This window comes from Cetorhinus maximus, chromosome 7, assembly GCF_964194155.1.
Source record: "Cetorhinus maximus chromosome 7, sCetMax3.hap1.1, whole genome shotgun sequence".
NCBI classification, from domain to species: Eukaryota; Metazoa; Chordata; class Chondrichthyes; order Lamniformes; family Cetorhinidae; genus Cetorhinus; species Cetorhinus maximus.
Window position 1 is genome coordinate 70,804,431 of NC_135885.1, and position 21,143 is coordinate 70,825,573.

Consider the following 21,143-nt stretch of genomic DNA (forward strand, 5'->3'; position numbering starts at 1 on the left):
ATAGGAATCACATCTTCAAGGTGCCAATGGTCTGCTCTACCAATGTTTGTGTGGCAGAATGAGCATTGCTGTACCTTCTCTCAGCTAGAGTTTGTGGCCATCAGATCCTTTGGTCATCAGCCACATCTTTTGCGGTAGTCTTTGTCATCGAGGAGCCAACCCTGGATGTTGTGTGGTCCCTCAAAGTTGTTCGGGATCTGTGGTCTACTCAAGGTTTAGGAGCCATGGCAGTTTCCTCTGTATCTCACACAAACTTGCATGATATGTTTCTGGTGGTTGCAGACCAGTTGTATATTGAGCGAGTGGAAGTATTTCCTGTTGACGTATTGCAGTGCCTGTTGCCAGGGAGCTTTTATATCCACATGGGTGCGGTGGATGGCACTCTGCATCTGTGGAAATCTGGAAATAGCAGTAAAGCAAAATGCTTTGGCTTCCTGGCTAGCTTGATCTCGAGTGAAGTGCACGAATTTGTAGGTCTTGGCAAAGAGGTTGTACATCACCTCCTGTATGTACTTGGGCTACACGAAATCTTGAGAGATTCCACAAAGGTCCCCAGTAGAGCCTTGGAAAGAGCCACTCATGTTGAAGTTAAATGTGGTGGTGACTTTCAGACTGGGAAAGGACGTCATCCCAGTCCCCTTGGCACATCATGATCAACTCATGATGAATTTTTAGGATGGCGGGACTCGGCCATCCGAGGAGTCAGTGGGGAACATATCCCTGCCCACTCCAGCAGGGCTGATACTATTTTATGCTCTAACTAGCATTGATTGGCATAAGGCTGGAAAAGGCACTTCAGGGAGCTGCCTGGAATTAAGTCCTGGGAACTGGGGGACAGGTAAGTGACAGGGGTCCCAGTGTGGGGATGATAGGCAACGTCTGGGGAGGTAGAGAGAGGGGCGATTGGGGTTTCATGGGAAAGGTCGGAAGGGTGGGTAGGCAGGGACAGAGGTCATTCAGCACCTTCTCTCTCCCCGGGGCCCGCAGAACCTTCTCTCTCCCTGGGGCCCGCAGCACCATCTCTCTCCCCGGGGCCCGCAGCACCTTCTCTCTCCCCGGGGCCCACAGCACCTTCTCTCTCCCTGGGGCCCGCAGCACCTTCTCTCTCCCCGGGGCCCGCAGCATCTTCTCTCTCCCCGGGGCCCGCAGCACCTTCTCTCTCCCCGGGGCCAGCAGCACCTTCTCTCTCCCCAGGACCCGCAGGACCTTCTCTCTCCCCAGGACCTGCAGCACCTTCTCTCTCCCCGGGGCCCACAGCACCTCCTCTCTCCCCAGGACCCGCAGGACCTTCTCTCTCCCTGGGGCCCGCAGCACCTTCTCTCTCCCTGGGGCCCACAGCACCTTCTCTCTCCCCAGGACCCACAGCACCTTCTCTGTCCCCGGGGCCCGCAGCACCTTCTCTCTCCCCAGGACCCACAGCACCTTCTCTGTCCCCGGGGCCCGCAGCACCTCCACTGTCCCTGGGGCCCACAGCACCTTCTCTCTCCCCAGGGCCCACAGCACCTCCTCTGTCCCTGGGGCCCGCAGCACCTTCTCTCTCCCCAGGGCCCACAGCACCTTCTCTCTCCCAAGGGCCCGCAGCACCTTCTCTCTCCCCAGGGCCCACAGCACCTTCTCTCTCCCAAGGTCCCGCAGCACCTTCTCTCACCCCATGGCCTGCAGCACCTTCTCTCTCCCCGGGGCCCGCAGCACCTTCTCTCTCCCCAGGGCCCACAGCACCTTCTCTCTCCCTGGGGCCCGCAGCACCTTCTCTCTCCCTGGGGCCCATAGCACCTTCTCTCTCCCCGGGGCCCACAGCACCTTCTCTCTCCCTGGGGCCCGCTGCACCTTCTCTCTCCCCGGGGCCCGCAGCACCTTCTCTCTCCCTGGGGCCCATAGCACCTTCTCTCTCCCCGGGGCCCACAGCACCTTCTCTCTCCCCGGGGCCCGCAGCACCTTCTCTCTCCCCATGGCCCGCAGCACCTTCTCTCTCCCCAGGACCCGCAGAACCTTCTCTCTCCCCAGGGCCCACAGCACCTTCTCTCACCCCGGGGCCCACAGCACCTTCTCTCTCCCCGGGGCCCGCAGCACCTTCTCTCTCCCCAGGACCCGCAGGACCTTCTCTCTCCCCAGGGCCCACAGCACCTCCTCTGTCCCTGGGGCCCACAGCACCTTCTCTCTCCCAAGGGCCCGCAGCACCTTCTCTCTCCCCGGGGCCCACAGCACCTTCTCTCTCCCAAGGGCCCGCAGCACCTTTCTCCCCGGGGCCCGCAGCACCTTCTCTCTCCCCAGGACCCGCAGGACCTTCTCTCTCCCCAGGGCCCACAGCACCTCCTCTGTCCCTGGGGCCCACAGCACCTTCTCTCTCCCAAGGGCCCGCAGCACCTTCTCTCTCCCCGGGGCCCACAGCACCTTCTCTCTCCCAAGGGCCCACAGCACCTTCTCTCTACCCGGGACCCGCAGCACCTCCTCTCTCCCCAGGGCCCGCAGCACCTTCTCTCTCCCCAGGGCCCGCAGCACCTTCTCTCTCCCCGGGGCCCACAGCACCTTCTCTCTCCCAAGGGCCCGCAGCACCTTCTCTCACCCCATGGCCTGCAGCACCTTCTCTCTCCCCGGGGCCCGCAGCACCTTCTCTCTCCCAAGGGCCTGCAGCACCTTCTCTCACCCCATGGCCCGCAGCACCTTCTCTCTCCCCGGGGCCCACAGCACCTTCTCTCTCCCAAGGGCCCGCAGCACCTTCTCTCTCCCCGGGACCCGCAGCACCTCCTCTCTCCCCAGGGCCCGCAGCACCTTCTCTCTCCCCAGGGCCCGCAGCACCTTCTCTCTCCCCGGGGCCCGCAGCACCTTCTCTCTCCCAAGGGCCCGCAGCACCTTCTCTCACCCCATGGCCTGCAGCACCTTCTCTCTCCCCGGGGCCCGCAGCACCTTCTCTCTCCCCGGGGCCCACAGCACCTTCTCTCTCCCCAGGGCCCGCAGCACCTTCTCTCTCCCAAGGGCCCGCAGCACCTTCTCTCTCCCAAGGGCCCGCAGCACCTTCTCTCACCCCATGGCCCGCAGCACCTTCTCTCTCCCTGGGGCCCGCAGCACCTTCTCTCTCCCCAGGGCCCGCAGCACCTTCTCTCTCCCCGGGGCCCACAGCACCTTCTCTCTCCCAAGGGCCCGCAGCACCTTCTCTCACCCCATGGCCTGCAGCACCTTCTGTCTCCCTGGGGCCCGCAGCACCTTCTCTCTCCCCAGGGCCCACAGCACCTTCTCTCTCCCCAGGGCCCGCAGCACCTTCTCTCTCCCTGGGGCCCGCAGCACCTTCTCTCTCCCAAGGGCCCGCAGCACCTTCTCTCACCCCATGGCCCGCAGCACCTTCTCTCTCCCCAGGGCCTGCAGCACCTTCTCTCTCCCCAGGGCCCGCAGCACCTTCTCTCTCCCCGGGGCCCACAGCACCTTCTCTCTCCCCGGGGCCCACAGCACCTCTTCTTTCCCCGGGGCCCGCAATTCCTCATCTGTCCCTGGGGCTCGCATCACCTTCTCTCTCCCCGGGGCCCGCAGCAGCTTCTGTCTTCTTGCCCCCTGACATCCTCTCCCTCCCCCCACCCCCAAAATCCTTTCTTTCTTCTCCCCACGCAAAATCCCCTCTCACTCCCCAGCACTTACCATCGCCGGTGATCACAGCTAGTCCAATCAGAGACCATTTCTCTCCCACATTTGCAGCTGATAGGCTCACAACAGACTGACTTCTGTATTTCCTACACTCCAATGCCAGTATGTCACAGAGAACAGACAGGGGAGCTGCTGCTCTTCGGCCCCAGGATTCAGAGCCTCCAGTTTCAGATGGACAAGGTCAGGCGTAAGAGGGAAGCCATCTTCCTAAAGGGCTAAAAACTGTCTCCATTGATTCTCGAGAGTTTGTGGATTAACATTGCTGACATTGTCAATGCCACAGAGGAGCAGTGTTACACTTGGCTCCAGTGCCACAAGCGGTTCAATGCCCTTGTACGGTGTGGACAGGTAAGTAAAATGTCCAAAAAGTCAGTTGGGCCCTACACAGTCTGCAACACACCTTGCAGCTTAAGGGACACAGGATGCATGCTGCTCCTCACCTTTGAAGGTGTTTGTGCACAGAACACTCATTCAGTCTTCAGAGAAACTCTGAGGCATAGTGCTTATGGGGGCAGGTGACAAGACCAACATGCTCCCTTGACCCAGCTGGAGTACCTGCCCTTCTCCAAGAAGCTCTAGTGCCTTATCTCCTTTTCCTCTTGTCCTTGTAGGAGAAATGGGTACATGATGCCAGGGAAATGTCCTAGACTGGTTGAGGGACCCCAATGATAATGACCATCAGGATCATTGAGGAGGCAGCTATGGAAATAGCCAGGGCCCCACAACTGGAGAAAGTTTGTGATCACAAGACCAGCATAGGTGCACATAGTCATTGAAGAGGCCCATCCACGTGTGGTGTGGTGGTGGGGATGGGGGGAAGGTGGTGCCACTACTTAACGGCTCATCTGAAAGCATGCTGAGCACTGAGTGGTGTGGAAGGCCTCAGAACCACAGAGATCTCAGGATCTCCAAGCCTAACTCCAATCATTTCCTCCTGTGGCATGCAGGTCCCAGTGGTCTCAGGCTACCCCACCATTCTGAAGAATCTCTTGAATAGCAGCAGGAGGAGGAAATGTCTCGGGATGCAACATTACTTTGGACTAGTGCACCATCCACCAACACAAATACCAGTACCTTGGTAGGCCCATGCACATGTGTAGAAATGGTGGCACTGGGTGAGGAGCACAGCACTTGTGTGCAAGAGGAGGTGTCTGAGACAAAAGATGCTGGGTCACAATGAAGCTGTGCTGAGGAGTGAGGAAGGGCCTCAGGAGTCAAAGTTTGGTGCTGGTTACTTGGAGGATAAGAATCAGATGTGTGGCCACCTTCAGAGCGTGTTGAGGCTGTGCAGGTTCATGGTCTGTGAGTGGAGTCCACGGAGAAGATAAGCTTGGCCATTGTTATGGACTTGATTTTCCAGACAGGTTTCTCCTTATAAACATCAAACTTTATTTACAGGCTGCAGCAGCAGTTACATGTTTCCGTCAAGCTCCAGAACTAGAAAAAGAGCTCCCACTCTAAGGTTCTCAGTGCTTAGAGCTGATTTGTTCACACTGTCATGTGACACTATACAACACAATAAGTCTTAAAGCTACATTCACTACGTTCCTTAAAGCTACAATTACTACAGCCATGTCTCAGGGGTTTGAGCGACTGAGCTCCTCCGATGATAGAGTTTCCAACCTCATGGAGAGCCATATGCAGCAGCACCTGCAGTGCACACAAGAACAGTGGCAGGGCACTTTAAGTAGCATGGACCAGTCAGTTCAGAATCTGATCACTGATGTCCACAGAATACATGAAGTGCTAAGCAACCTGGATAGGACAACTGTACAGGCGGCCCAGTGCTGGCTGGAGGGAATGGCAGCTGTGCCCCAGCAGCAGACTCCGTCAAGTCAGTAGAAAGGCCTACAAAGGGCTGAAGATGTGTTAAAGGAGGATGAGGGTCCCACACCTCTTGCGTAACTCTGTTCATCCTTGGTTTCCTTTGGCCCATCTGACAGAGGATGCATCAGTGCGCCAGCTCCTGATAATAATGGCTGTCCCCTGCAGAGATGCAGGCAGGAGAGTCCCAGATGAGACCTCAATGTTCCCAGCAAGATGAGGGTGGCCGCACAGTCTTCCCAGTTGTGAAGCCCGAGGTGTGAGCAGGCTGTATCCACATCCTCTGAGACAACAAGGGGAGATGAGTGTATATGTGCCCAAATGAATGGACATCGCATCAGGTAGATCACTAAGTGGGTCACCGTGGTTTGTTGCAAATGTTTCATGCAAGTATTAAATTTGATTCACTGTGTAAATAACTTCACTCTTTGTTATAATAGGAGACATGATCTTTATATCTTTCTGCTAAAGAGCAGCAACAACATGAAAACAAAACAATAGCTTCTCAATGGTCACAGTGGAAACTCCAGGCAGTAGTTCATCTCTCTGTGACAGTAAGATTTGCACAGGCTGGATGCACAGTTGTCTTCCCTATGCCAGTGCATTCTTCACAGCCGTGTGGTTAGTCCCTCAGGCCGCAGGGTTCAAAAGCTGAACCTTTGCTGGATTAGATTGTCCCTCACAATCTTGGCATCCTGGAAAGACCTTGTTGTGATATCCTGGGCCTGGCCACCTCCATGATCACCCAACCACCTTGCATAGGAGAAAGCCCCCCATATGAGTCCTGTGCCCCACCCACTCCCGCATCCTGCTCATCCTCTTCCTCTGAAGGAATCACACCTTCCTCTGTCTCCACCCCTTAAGGGTGACTCTCCATTGCTGAGCTATGTTGTGCAGCATACAGCAGACCATGACCATGCAAGAGACACTGGTAGGTGAGTATGGCAGGGCTCCACTCGAGTGGTCCAGACAACAAAAGTGCATCTTGAACAAGCTGATAGACTGCTCCATGAGGGTCCTTGAGTGCATATCACTGTCACTGTAACATCTTTAGGGTTCTTTTCATGGTGCACATACAGGAGTGAGGAGCCATTTTCTCAGAGGGTAGCTCTTGTCCTCCAAAATCTATTCACGACCTGGCAGGTGGGAAGGAAGAGCAGCGGAAGGCTTGACTGGCTGAGAATGTATGCATCATGTCAGCTCCTAGGAAAGCATGCACAGGCATACAGTAAATATTTCTTGTGATCACACTCCATTCATGGAGTGGGAGGCCTTCCTGTTAATTAATCTCCCCTGCCTATCACTGGGTGCAGTGAATGATGCCCTAGACTACTGGGAACCTAGCAATTGTGGCATATCCAAGTGCCTCTGAGTTTTGGATGCCCCATCGGTGGGACATTTGATGTAGAATCCAGACTCAGCTAAGAGGGCAGCTGAGACTATAGTCATGTAGAGATGTCACAGAGGTCCACAGCTGAGCCCTAAAATGATCCAGTGGTGAAGAAATTCAAGTCCACAGTGACTTGAACTGGTACAGGCAGGTCCTGGTCATGCATGGAGCAAGGCATGAGCTCCTCACTGATGAGGACACAGATGCCTGTGACCATCTCCCTAGATAGTCAGCTCTCCACCTGCTGACTCAACTCCATTACTGTTCATGCCTCCACTCACTGGGTTCTTGATTGCCAGTCACCTCCCATATGGTCTAACTAGGGGCACTAAAAAGTACAGCCTCAATGAGCTTAAATTAATTTTTGATAGGCACGGGTCTGGTTTCTCACCTGCTCTCTTTCTCATGCTGTGCAAAATGGGTGGTGCTGGAAATGGAGGCGGAACTTTTGGCCAAGCTGCTCGGCTGCCATTTTATTTGCCTTCTTGCCTCTGCTCCACCCTGATTTGGAGTGGGAAAATCCAGCCTGGTGTGTCTCATTCCTCCAGGTAGCGAATTGTTCCTGGAGATTTTAGAAATGTCACTTATTAAAATTTTATTTTTCTGTTTCTTTTTATTCCTCTTGATCATATCTGTCCTTCACTCTTTATTTTCCTTTCTATACCTCATTTTACATTGAGTTCACCTTTTTAACTCGCTCTCCTTCTTAGCCATTTCTTTGTTTATTTCCAATTCTTAAATCACATTGATTAAAGAGATAATTATTTGTCCCATTTTTTTGCTCAGCTTTCAGATGCACTGTTGCCTTCACCATGCCACTATCAGCTGATCTCATTCGCAGAAACTTGGTTGTTGGTTCACATCCCAGTCCAGGACATAGCGCATAAAAATAAAGGCTGACTTTTCAGGGAAGAATTGAGAAAGTGTTGCTCTGTTGGAGGTGCCATCTTTTTGATGAGATGATAAACCGAGATACCATTTGTGCCCTCAGGTGGATGTAAAAGATCCCTGACTATTTTGGAGAAAATTAGGGAATTTACCCCAGTGTCCTGACCAATATTTATCCTTCAATTAACATCACAAAGAAACAGAGTATTTGTCCATTATCATATTACTGTTTATGGAAGTTTACCATGTGCTGTGTTTACTACATTACAACAGTGGCTTCACTTCAGAAGCACATCATTGGCTGTAAAGTGCTTTGGGATATCCTGTAGCGATGAAAAGTGGGATATAAATACAAGTCTTTTGTTCCTTTCTTTTTAACTTACAGGGTTTTTGAGCTGAAGGGTGCAGGAAAATATTTAAGTAACCAGGCATGCCCCAAGATGCCCTGCTCCAGCAAATCTTCCCCCAATATAGATAGAGGCCTAGGATGAAGGCAAAATACTGCGGATGCTGGAAATCTGAAACGAAAACAAAAACTGCTGGAAAAACTCAGCAGTTCTGACAGCATATGTGGAGAGAGAGACAGAGATAATGTTTCGAGTCCGTTTGACTCTTCAGCAGATCTGTAGAAGAGTCATACGGACTCAAAACGTTCTCTCTGTCTCCCTTTCCATAGATATAAACCTGCTATTTGATTTAAAAGTTTTTTTAAAATGTTTGTACTTGTATATAAATACTTTTTGCAATGGATACTGTATAAAAACGTTGAACAGCCAATTTGATCACAGTCAGCATTGACGTACATGACAAGATGATTTTTTAAAATAATGTTGACTGAGGAATAAATATTTGCCAGGACATTGTAAGAACAAAAACACCACAAACTTCAATTTATATAGAGCCTTTAATGGAAGTAAAATGTCCAAAACTCATCACAGGAGAATTATCAACCAAAGTTTGACACTGAGCCACATAAAGAGATATTAGAGCAGATTGTGAAACGCAAGGTCAAAAAGGTAGAATTTAAGAGGCATCTTAAAGGAGGAAAAAGATGGGTGGAGAGGTATAGGGACAGAATTCCATAGTTTAAGGCCTTCTCTGCCAAAGGCAGAGTAATTAAAATCAGGAGTGCCAAGAGACCAGAATTGGAGGAGTGCTGATATCTTGGAGAGTTGTCGGGATGAAGGAAGTTACAGAGTTAGAGAGTGGCAAGACCATGGAAGCATTTGAAAACAAGGATGGAATTTTCAAACCAAGTCATTGCATAACCAATAGGTCAGTGAGCACAGGAGTGATAGGTGAATGTGACTTGGTGTGAGTTAGGACACAGGCAGCAAAGCTTTACATGACCTCAAGTATTCAGAGGTCGGAATATAGCAGGTGGACAAGCTAGACATTGAAACATTTAAGACTGGAGGTAACAAAAGTATGGATAGGGGTTTCAACAAAACATGAGCCGAGGCAGGGGTGGAATCAGGCTAGGTTACAGAGGTGGAAATAGGCAGTCTCAGTGATGGCACAGATATGTGGTCAGACCTTCATATTGTGGTCAAATATGACACCAAGGTTGTGATGAATCTGGCTTAGCATCAGGCAGTTGCCAGGGAAAGGGATGAAATCAGTAGCTAGGGAATGAACGGTGGGGACCAAAGGCAATGGCTCCAGACTTACCAATATTTATCGAGAGGAAATTCTACTCCTCCAGGACTGGATGTCAAACAAGCAGCCTGAATATTTAGAGATCATGAAGGTCGGGTCGAGAGAGTTGGTGATGAGGAGGAGATGGCTGTCATCAGTGTACTTGTGAAAACTGATGCTGTGTTTTCGGATGTTGTTGAGGAGGAGCATGTGGATGAGAAATAGGAGTGAGACAAGAATAGGTCCTTGGAGGACACTGGAAATACTAGAGTGGAATAGAAACCATTGTAGGTCATTCTCTGGCTACAAGTAAATAGAAAAGATTGGAAGCATGGGAGTATAGTCCCACCCAGTTGGATAACAGGGAGGGACATGGTGTGCTCAACTATCTCAAAGGCTGCAGTAGAAGGCTGAGGAGAATTTATCTCTATCACTGTCACAAAGGATGTCATTTGTGAATTTGACAAGAGCCATTTCAGGACTGTGGCATGGATGGAAACTTGATTAAAAGGATTCAAAGTTCTGGGAGGAATGGAGATAGATTAGGGGGGTAACAGCACGTTCAAGCACCTTGGAGATGATAGGGAAGCTGGAGATGGAGCAAGAGGTGAGTGTCATGAATAAAATGAACTCAGAGAGGGCATGAGGGATAATTGGAGAGAAGCTCGAGAAAGATGCAAGTTCATAGTTAGGGTGGGGGTATCCTCTGAGAAAGTTGGCCTCATAGGCTAGGAAAAGGGAGCAAAGTAGAAGAGGCAGCTAGACGGATGGACTCAATCTTCATGATAAAGAGCTTGAATTTATCATTGGAGGTGAGGATGTAGAAGACAGGGTAGAGGGGTTTAAGAAGATAGTTTTCAGTAGAGAAAAGACGCTGAGAGTTATCTTTGCATTTCAAGATGATCCTGGAAAAGTGAGCAGCTTTTCCAGGAAAGGGAAGGATCTGATTGTGGTCCAGCCGAATTTGGCAGTGAATGGCTAAAACAGTTGTCCACCATATTCTTTCAAGTCGGTGTCCCTTGGACTTATTGGAGTGGAGATGAGGACAGTGTTGGGAAAACAACGAGGGAGCAATGGTTTTAATTGGGATTTGGGCATCAATGACAGAGGAAAGGTGGTGCGTGAGCAGATCAGTAGCGGTATACCCTGTATTGCTGGTATATTGCGGTGAACAGAGGACTAAAGGCTAGGTAATTGGGGTTTTGAAGGTGCAGTTTAAGTGAATCAGGAAAGGTTGTTTTCCAGGGTTGGAAGTAGGATTGGGAGAGGATGGGGCAATGTGGCAGGGGTGCAATACAAGGAAGTGGTCAGGAATGGCTAAATCTGTGATTGACATGATGGGAGGAGCAAGGCCATATGAAATGGCAATATCAAAGGGGTGGCCATGAATAGGGTCGAGGAGTTGGAGGAGAGATTAAGGAAGGATAGGAGAGCAGTAAACTCAGAGTGCTGAATGAATTAAGATGGAGGTTGAAGTCACTGAGGATGAGAAATTGCTCTGTGCAGAGGATAAGAGAGGAAAGCAGTGAAAATTGTTGGTGAGAAGGTTTTTGTGGTACTTGAGTGAGTGGTAGAGAACAAGGATCTTAAATGAGATGTGAGAGGGTGGAACAAGGTGAGATGTTCAAAGGAGGAGGAAATGCCAGTGATGTAGAGGGACAGAACAAGTTGTGATTTGGTGCTAAAAGCCACTGCAGCAGTCTGAGTGAGGATTCATTTAGGAAGAAGATTTTATCACCTCTCAAGTAGGTTTCTGTCAAGGCCAGGTGCCAATATGCAAGGGCAAGTTTGGGGTGAGGGATGGAAGGAGTTTTTGGTGACTGGAAAGCAAGAGCAAGGTGGTTATACTATCTGCAACTTATACACCATACCAGTTTGAGGGCTGAGGGCAAGGTTGGATTTAAGAAGATGCACAAGGCAGGAACATACCATCACTGACAGTTGGAGCGACAAACTCAGTGATGGCTGCAGTAATAATCCTGAGCGGTATTTCCTCAAACGTGGTGAGGACATGTACCTATGCCATTGCCCCCACTGATTTTTTGCCATTCCCTCCTGCTATGTGCCACCATGCCCTCCAAGAGAGAGGGAAGAATTTCCATGAGTGTATTGCAATGTGTGTTAGAGTGAAGTTCCTGTAATTAGTGAATAGTTAGCAGTGTGTAAATGCTGTGAAATGTGGGTGTGAGGCTTGCAACAGTGATTAGTGTGTGCACAAGAGCTTGACATCTGAATGTTAGGCATGAGTCCTAATTGCTCGAGATTGTTGATGGGTGAGTGATAGGAGTGTGGTACATTGAACAGTTTGCAATTGCTAGGATATGGCATTTGAGGATGCATTCGTTGACCTTGATCAGTCGTGTGAGGTGGTTGACCTTTTTCCAATGCTGTAACCAGGCCCTCAGGACCAGACTCCAGCATTGAGGTCCATGGCTATCTGTTCCCATTCCCTTTGAAGAGCTTATCTGTAGGGCCACCTGGTCCTCTAAGAAAAGCTGAGTTCTCGCTTTCTCTCCACCTCCATCTCCCCTTCTTTCTCCCCACTGCATTGAAAAGCTGGGAGCCCTCCCTCTAGCCTGCTGCTCCATTTGTCAGCTATCTTCATTTTCACAAAGTCTCTAAGTCCTGTAAGTCCTGACTAATCCTGTATTTCTCTCCACGGATGCTACCTGACCTGCTGAATATTTCTAGCATGTTCAGCTTTTATTTCAGATTTCCAGCACCCACAGAATTATTATTATTATTTTTTAAACAGGTGCAGGCTGGCTTTAAGAAGTGTATCTGAGTTCTAGGTATATCATAAATAATTGAGTTGCTGAGATTAATGAGGGTCTCACCAGATAGGGGCCTGGGCCACCTATTAGAAGGTTCAAGTTAAAATGGTTTGAATGCAGGGTCAGCAAGTTGACCATCCTGATTTTAAATCCATTAAAATCTCCTCTAATAGGCCATCTATTAGAAATAGCTCTGAGTTTATGCCCCGTTAAACCATTCCATTCCAACTGCTGATACATAATTCAGCAAATGGAGTAACGCACAAACATTCAGGATGCTGTTAACAAAATGTCACAGTATATGTGTCAGCTGAAAGAGAAGTTCAGATTAGAATATGACCTTTTACCTGAGAGACCTTTGTTCAAATCAAACTCAAACTGATGAGATGAAATCTTCTATCTTGCTCCTCGGTGCAAAAGTAAATGAAACGAGTCATTAGGACTTCATTAGCCCAGGTTCTAATGAGTTCTAAAGATATCAAAAAGTCGATGGATGCTGGAAACCCAAATTTCAGCAGCAGAGTTGCTTAATAGCTAAGATAAACACACATTAGAGGGAGATTCTGTCTGTTATTTGTATTGAAGTTATACAAGTTTTCTTTATTCAAGTGTTTACAATTTTACAACAAAGACCAAAGAGAGGAAACCTTCACTCATTGTTAGGCCAGACTGTGTCAAGTTTCACATTTCATGTAAACTATGTTATTAAGTATATATTGGGGTTGCTTCTGGATGTAAAATTTAACTGTTGCCTCTCCAAGTTTAATAAATATTTAATGGAGCAAGAGTTAAACATTTTGACACTTAACATATGGGTACAAACTTAGTTAAAGTTTAGAAGCTCACATATTAACCCCAGCCCGTCAAATTTGGATGATTGGTTCAAAGTTGGTCTCCAAGGTGAATTAATCCATATACCAAACTTCCAATGTCAATTTTCTAAAAAGAAAACAGTGAACATCAATGGCCTAAGATCTCCCAGTCTCTGGATTGTCGGAAACGGGAAGTATGACCAAAGATGCACGTCAGGACCCTGTGGAAGTCCCGACACACTGGCCGGAAATTTCCAGTACTCCCGGCAGGTTCCCCTGCGGCAGGACCAACGAGCCATTGAAATTTCCATTCACATCAGCAGGAATGGAAGATCTTGCCGGCGTGAGGGACTGGAACATTCCAACCACTGACTCTATGGGAATTACCCAGGAAGTTTGAGCTTCTGATGGGCAAACCTTTGCTCCCTGGGGCCCCTCAAAAAAGTCTCCAACTCTGAGTTAGATGCGGAAACTTCCGATAGTTCTGATTTACTTACCTGGATAGTTACCCAGGAAATGTTACACAGAAACAGTCTACGTCCTGAGTAACTATACAACTGACCCCCCAATCACTCACACTGACCTCTCCCTATCCACTTCCCACTTACCCACTTACACACTCATCCATTCACTCATACACTCATTCACTAACACACTGAAAGGCTTTGGGACCTTTAACACTTATCAGAATACGACAGCTAGTGCCATAAAAAGGTGGTGAGGCTTCTGCCCTGATTCTCGTCACTGCTGTCCCTGTGGATTCCTGTGCTGAGGGATTTCTTCTGCATCGTGTAACAGAAGTTTGGCCAGAAAAATCGTATCCAGGTAAGTGGGTAGTTTTCCGCCTGATCAGCATCAGACAAAGCGGTCTCAATGCTGATTGGAAGAATTGGGGGAATTTTTTTTTCTGCAAATGCTGCTTTTAAAAAATTGGCCAAACAGGATGTTATTTCTCTTTTTGGTAACTTAATCAAAATATGGCCTGAGCACTAAAGGGCCTTCCTATTTTGTACTCGTGCCAGCTTCTTTGCTAAAATCACGGACAGGAGGAGTGTTAATCTTGAAGATTTCCAGGTAAATATTACATTTTGGTGTCATGTTGAATAGAATGAATGGGTTTATTTTCACAATCCCTGATTGTGGCAGACATTTGTGATAGATTGTGAACTTTGCACGATAATTTGCAAGGGCTTATCCAATTAAAATGTTTTAAAATGTATTAAATACTTCTACTGCACCAGCATTGAAATATTAATATTTAATTGTTTATGAATTAAAAATGGGCCAGGTTGTGCACTTGGTGAAGAAACAGATGATTGGAGCTTTCACATCTGATATTTTTCAGGCGGACACCATTTGTGTTATGTTGAAAATCTAATAAACTTAATCAGGAAAGAATTAAACTCTGATTTAAAAAGGAAATGTAATACGTGATCAGATTATATATGCTGGGCAGAAATATAATGCACAACAACACCAATGTAAAAGTTTTTCTGATATCAACCTGTTGTCTTCTCAGGTTTGGATTGTACTCTATAAATTGTAACATTTCTATATGTTTTTATTCTCACCTACAACCTGCAAATTTCCACTGTGACCTTCGGCAGTCATCCAAAAACAGATTCACACCTGCAAGCTGGAGCTGCATCGAACAGCATCTCAGAAAGTTTACAATACTGTACTATCATCTAAGAAGGCAATGAGGAATGAATTGTGTGGAACTTGTGTGTGTTATGTTTTTCTTCTCCTTGTGCTTGCTTAGTAAATAAACATCAGGGCACCGACCATGCATAATGGTTAACACAAAAATTAATAGATGAATTTATTAAGGATTTGAGAAGTTGGTAACAGTATTACACATTTGGAGAACTCGTACACATGTCTGAGTTAGTAGCTTCTTCAGAACAGACTGAGACTAAGGCCTAGATTTTCACCAAGTTGGGATGACTTGGGAGCCTTTTAAAAATGGTGGGTGGGTCCTGGTTCCAGGATACCGATACTATTCCTGAACTGTCTGATTTTCTGGAGTGCCTTTAGAGGATGTGGGCTGGTTCCTGTCAAAAGTCTGTATCTGGCAATCCTGACCTGGCTGTCTCCATTGAGGAGATAGGCAAGTCTACTCCTGGAGCCAGGCCAGGTTTTTAAAGAGTCATGGTTCACGTCTCCTCAGAGGAGTCATGAACCCTAGTCTGCATGATAGGCACTTTTAAAAGGTAAGTTTAAAAACTTCTCTTCATGCCCCCTATGCCAAGCTCTACCCTTCCACCATCCCTTAGGGCCTCTCATGTCCTCTATGCCTAGCTATGAAAATTCCAAATTCATTGAGCCACTAAATATTATTTAGAAACAATGAGTCCTACAGCGTTTAGTGTATGTGTGAAAAAAAGCTTTAAAAATGTAGTCTACTCATAACTTTCTCCTATGTTGAAGAAAAGTAATTTCACTTCAAGCTAATAAATGTGTCAATCACCCAGTTCCTTTGAAGTATCAATAGGAACAACCACAAACCCTTGAAACCACTTAACCTGTATAAACAAACATTTTGAAATTGGCAACAGAGATCAGAAAGCATGCGTTGTAAATCAGAGAATGTTTTCACTAGGATGTAGCACTTTTAGTATACTAGTGCTTGTCTGAGCTCCCAGCCAAAACTACATGATGAGGCTCAGTAATCATTCCAAAACTAGACTAACCAACATAAAATAGTGAATACTATGTATTTATTACCATTTTGTCCCAAGATTAATTCTCTCTCACTTCAGGTACCATGCCCTAAGGGGGCTTTGACAACCATGCACTTCCATGCGTTGATCAATGTTATACTTGGCAAGATGCTGCAGTAGTTTGCTGTCATCTTCTGCAGCTTCTGGTTGACTAGGAGACTCCCCTGCTCTTACTGCCTGCCATTGGAGTATGTTGGAAGGACTTACTAGTTGGTACTCACCTGTTTGGCTGCATTATGAAACACACCTTCCGTCGTCATTAAGCCCCAGAATGGGATTCAAACCTGGAGCTTCTGGCTTAAAGATAGGGATGCTACTCCCAGTGCCACAAGATACCAAGATGATTAATCCCCACAATTGCCATCATGCTCTCACCTTGCTTTCACTGGCGAGATTCAGGAAGCCTGGAAAACCTGTTGAGCTCAGAAATCTGAGTCGATATCATTTGAATTGAATGACAAACATATGGTAATTGCCAAACCACCTTTGCCGAGGAGGTTACTCACACACAGCCTAATGCATTAGAATGAAACCTGGATATCTGAGGATGGGATTTGGCTTCTGGCACGCTGCCAATTTCACTAGCTTTAGCAGCACCCCCCATCCCACCCTCTCACCCCCATCACCCAATCCAAAATCCATATGCTCTTTCATGTTAAAATTGCCCCATTTCCCGTTCTGGCTCTCCTTGATAATTCATCACCTTAGCAAACTTCTTTCATACCTGAGAGCATGACCCCTTGCAACTTGGGTGCCCAGAAGAACTTCCATTACTATAGTATATCACACATTTGCATGTTTCACTATCATCATCAGCTCCGCCATCACAGCTTTCCTTCAAATAGTAACTTCTGCACATACTGATCATTTGTCAATGTGAGGTATGTTTGCTTGTGTCTGTAGATCGAGGTATACTGGTGCACTCTGATCTCCCTCTGTTGGGTATCCTCTCCCTCCTCCAAAACCCTATGAGAAGTTTCATGAGGGAGCTTTCTGGTGCCTGTTTTGGGTATGGTGGGGAAATAAAGAGGCAGCAGGGCAGCTGACACAAAGGCTTATGAGGCCCAAAGGACAACCACTGAAAAATGAAAAGCCATTCAAAATTTTCCTATATCGCCATCAGAAGTATGCATGCACATCTCTGACCTCATTTTAAAGTGTTAGATCTTTGTGTAGCACTAAAAACCTGGATGCTACACAAACCAATGCAGCCTTCGATATGTTTAGGTAAAGAAGGGAAGTGATTGGAACAAATTGGCATAAAACCTGTGGGATTTAAAATTACAAGAGCAAAAAACAACAGTTTAGTTGATTAGATTATGAAGGGAATAGTTGTGCTTTAGTTGACAGTTTGTTGCAACTAAATAGGTTAGGGATGGAACACCTCTATCTGCCATTGTTCATATGTTCATGTATCCTGTGAGACAATAGAGGTCCAACCCTCCTGGAACAATGCATAATTAAATGTGCAGTGCATCTTTTCAGCGTTGAAGATGGTTGATTATAATGCCTGGAGTTGTGTTCAATAGGCTATCAGAAGAGGAGAAAATATTAACTTATTGTTATCTTGAGAACCTATTGCTGTGGTTATTTACCTCCCTTGGATTATGGAACAAATTACGAAGAGTCCCTTTTTGCGAATGTCTTGTTTGCAGTATTGGAAAGAGTGGGGTGATGGATCCAATAGACTTTTTGTTTTCCACATTTTGTTGTTGATACTAAGTTTTGCTGTACAACACTGCTCCATTAATTAATATAATGAACATTATCATTTTATTCTGTATCTGTTGGATCCTAGTCACCAGTTTCTTGGATCCTTTTCGCACCTGTTTGATGTAAGGGGTGGCTGATTCGGTACTATTGATAGAGTTGAGTAGTTAACACTTCATAGGTAGAAACTCTGGCCTGAATCTTCTGGTCAGGGGCAGGGGCAGGCCCTGCTCACTGATGCATAAAATGACGTGTGGTGACGTCGGGCGTGCGTCCCCATGTCACCGCGAGTCATTCAGACCTTCAGTTTGGCGGGTGCGCACTGGAGTCGGCAGTGCGCCCGCTGAACTGTCAAAGGCCTACTAAGGCCATTTAAATAGTAATTGAAATGAATAACAGGGCTGTCCATCCAACCTTAAGGTTGGCGGGCAGGTGAAGAGCCCAGGCGGCCTTTGCATTTTTCATGGAACCTCATCCACAGGCGGGATGAGGTTTCGTGAAGGGTTTATAAATGTCATAAAAATGTTTATTATAATTCATTGACATGACCCAGCTCATGTGACACTGTCACAAGAGGGGACATGTCTGAATATTTTTTTTGCTCTCTTATTTCAATTTTTCATCCCCAAAGTAATCTCCCTGAGGCAGTTCCGTGCCTCAGGGAGATTTCTGCGCTCCTTCGCATGCATGTGCAAAAGAGTGCAGGCCCCGACTATCCCTCCTCCCCCCATCTGTACAGGGAGCGCTCAGCACTTCTGGGTGCGCGTCACGCCCGCCCACATAAAATGGCGGTGCGCAGCCGGTCGTGGGCAGCAATCGACTGCGCGCCTGCCCACGCCTGCTCCCGCTCAGCTCCCCTGACAGGGGACTGTGTTTATTTACAAAGGTACTCAGTGGCAACTAAACATGTGCTAACACTTCAAACTCTAACTCTACACTACTGCTGCTACTAACTACTGACTTCAGACTACTAACTACAGAGGTAGCCCATGCTACTCTGCTATTGGATACTAAGATCATGTGATCTTTCAGAATAACATTCTTCTTAAAAGTATATTGCACATCATTACCACAGTATCTTAATCTTAGTTATAATTATAGTAGTTACTCACCCAAATGGCCTTAGCTTTTTAAATAAATTGATAGGAATATTTCCCAAAAACCATTCATCACACACATTTTAGAACAACCTTTACCAATTAGGTATGCTACTTAAAAATAACAAGCTTTACATGTATCTAGATAAAACGAGGTTAAGCATTTGGAAAACGGTCATTGCTGCAACTCTTGAAAGGTTCTAAAGCTAGAACTGAATTTGAATCTTAAAATCTTTTATTAGAAAATAATCACTGCACAACAATTGGAATTCAAACATTTAACATTTAGCCACCCTCACCTAAATAAGCACACAGTGGGCTTGAAATTATGCTTTGTAAAGATTAGTGTGCGGATGTTTAAAAATAGATTCTTCATAAAATTCTTTTGTCAATAAACATAGTGGGCTCAATAATTTCATAAAAATGCTGGCACACATTTATGTCCTAGACTACAGAGTTCATCTTAAAGCTGTAATATCTACGTTTTTCACTGAATCTCAATCTTCAAATGAAATTCTGCTATGGAGCGCCCATATTAGTATAACATTAAATCTTTTATTGTGCTGAAATTATTATTCACATGCATTGCTGAATGGCAGACTGGAGTTTTCAATATCTATTCAGGACTCTGTGAATGGCAAGTTTATTTTTTACATTACAGTGACACACAGACTGACAATTTGGGAATAAAGGTCACATTTGAAGTATGCATATCAATTATGACACCTCATTGTACAAAACATGTATCACGCCTTGCAGCGCATCAGAAAGGTGAGGTTTCAGATTCATGAATCCAGCGCAGCTGGCGGTGATGATGAACAAAATTTCAGAGCGAGTGATTAAGTTATCAAGCTGCTGGGAGCAATCTACTTGGTTATGCTCGCATGTCAAGCTTCAGTGAGCATAAACACTGTAGAAAGATCCCACAGGACTGCAGCTGATAAAGTGGAACTCTTCTGTAACTAGTTCTGAAAATTTTGTCTCTTTGTTAACTTCTCAAACTCTAGCATGTCAGCAAAAAATAACCAACTTGTACCATATACCTTCATATATCATATGCACATATCTCTCGAACTTAAATGTCTTTGGTGAAGTTTACAATACATCAGGGAATGGAAAATTATGAGTGCTTTTACAAAGACATGGGGTGGGTATGCACAGAATGATGCAGGAGCAGAGTGCTGTGTGAACTGAATACGAAGTTGGGAATTTGGTATAAATGGGAATTTGGCGCAGAGAAGGAAGGGGGTGTTTTTTTTAATTCATTTTGTTTTACCTCCAGTAGCTATTGAGTGTTCTTCTTTTGTCTCCAAACTTGGAGACTTTGACTCACTATTATTTTAATTTACGAAATTAATAATTAACTAACTAATCAAATAAATAAATAAAGTTAGATAGGCATGGCAGGGCAGGTGGTGCAATATGTGGAAGGTTGCGGAATATATTTCAGTCCCGGGCATCCAGATCTGCGGTAAGTGTCGGCAACTTGAGCAGCCTCATCTCAGAATTCCTGATCTGGAGTCATGGGACACTGAAGCCTGTAATCAGGGAAAGAGGGAGATGTTCTGTTGTGGTGGGCTGTACTTAAAACAGCTGGGAACAGTGTCCTTGTGAATCATATAACTAGGGCTGTGGATTGAGATTTAAACTATAAGAAGGGAGGGGTGTAGGTTCAGGAAAAGGGAGATTTAGGAATCTAAATAGAATAATGAAACAAATGAACATTCTAGAAATCTGGGCAAAGACAAACAGAGTGAGATAGGAAGGGAGAGCGAGTTTAATGGTACTAAGGCATCAGCAAATGAGATCCATACAAATAATGGTTGTTAAAAAAATAAAATTAAAAGGCTTTTTACCTCAATCCATCAAGCATTTGCAATAAGGTAGATGAGCTAGTGTCATGAATGGATGTTCGTATAAATGTTTTAGATTAAATCACCATTACAGAGACAAGGGGCTGGATTTTTATGGAGTTGGGGAGACTGCATGGAGGGGTGAGAATGGCGGTTGGGACCCGATTCCAGGACTCCCGATCCCATTCCCAGGGTTTCCAATCTTCAGGAGTGCCTTTTAAGGGTGGGGCTTATTCAGATTGCGAGTCCACGTCCTGCATTCCTGACCTGGCTAGCTCCAATGTGGGAATAAGCATGTCCTACTCCTCTGCAATTTTCATGGAGTTGGGCCAGCTTGTCAAAGAGTCATAGCTCACAGCAGCTCAGAGGTGTCATGAACGACAGTCGGCAAGAGGGAACCTTTGACAGGTAAGTTCAAAAGATCCTCCTCATGCTCTTCGTCCCAACATACACCCCCTAACCACATCCATGTCCCCTAATGCCCACCATGCCAAGCTACGGTATGTCCATGCCCATTCACCCACTATACTCGATATTGAACCCATGAACCATGTAGTGACACTAGGACAATGTGTAAAAAGCTTCAAAAAATGTCATTCATTGATAACATTCCACTATTGAAAAAAAATATGTTTAATACAGCCCACTAAAAGTGTCAATCATCGAGGTCCTTAGAAGTTTCAATAGCTGAAACTGGAAGCACTTGAAACCTCTTTATCTTGTGTAAATGAACGTTGTGAATTGACAGCATAGACCAGAGAGCCACAGCTGTCAATCAAATAATGTTTCCCCTAGGGCTCA